At 30.5% G+C, this 630-nt stretch overlaps 1 non-coding gene across 1 annotated transcript; it reads left to right on the top strand.

The window, feature by feature from the left end:
- Positions 1-320: 320 nt before the first annotated feature.
- On the top strand, positions 321-424 carry LOC122496172. The gene has a single exon (XR_006300711.1). It is a non-coding gene; the product is annotated as a U6 spliceosomal RNA (small nuclear RNA).
- Positions 425-630: the final 206 nt, after the last annotated feature.

Genomic DNA, 630 nt, shown 5'->3' with positions numbered 1-630 from the left:
TGAGACACCAAAGAGGAAATATGTCAAATCAAATTGTTTATTATTTGATCTTAAAAGATGATCAAGAGGAGCAAATGTCCAATGTTTAAATTCTAGGACCTAAAATAAATATTTCAGAAGACTCTCATCTTTTGTTGATTGCTGAAATACACAACAGAATCTCACTTCCTCACTACTTAATTTGCTGTTAAGAAATAATTTCTTGAAAAGAATTGCTTTGCCTGACAAAAATGGAAGATGGAAGGTCTACCGAAATAAGCATTATGTGTGTGTGTGCATATAGATATTGATATAGATAGATACAGATATAGATATAGATTGCCCACTTTGGCTGCACACATAATAAAACTGAAATGATACATAGAAGATTAGCATGGCCCCCCATAAGGATGACACACAAATTTGTGAACTGTTCCATATTTTTGCTATAAATGAAAGTTAAGATAGTAATCCTAAGTTTTTATCACAAGAAAAATATTTTTTGTAACTGTATGAGATAATTATGTTAAGTAAACTTGTAATTACTTCATGATATATGTAAATCAAATCATTATGCTGTGTCTCTTAAATGAATGCAGTGCTATATGTCAATTATATCTCAGTGAAACTGGAAAGACTGATTATGCCACA

Source organism: Prionailurus bengalensis, chromosome F2 (assembly GCF_016509475.1).
Source record: "Prionailurus bengalensis isolate Pbe53 chromosome F2, Fcat_Pben_1.1_paternal_pri, whole genome shotgun sequence".
Lineage (NCBI taxonomy): Eukaryota > Metazoa > Chordata > Mammalia > Carnivora > Felidae > Prionailurus > Prionailurus bengalensis.
The sequence above is the reverse complement of the archived record's forward strand: the minus strand, read 5'-3'. Positions and strand labels throughout refer to the sequence as shown.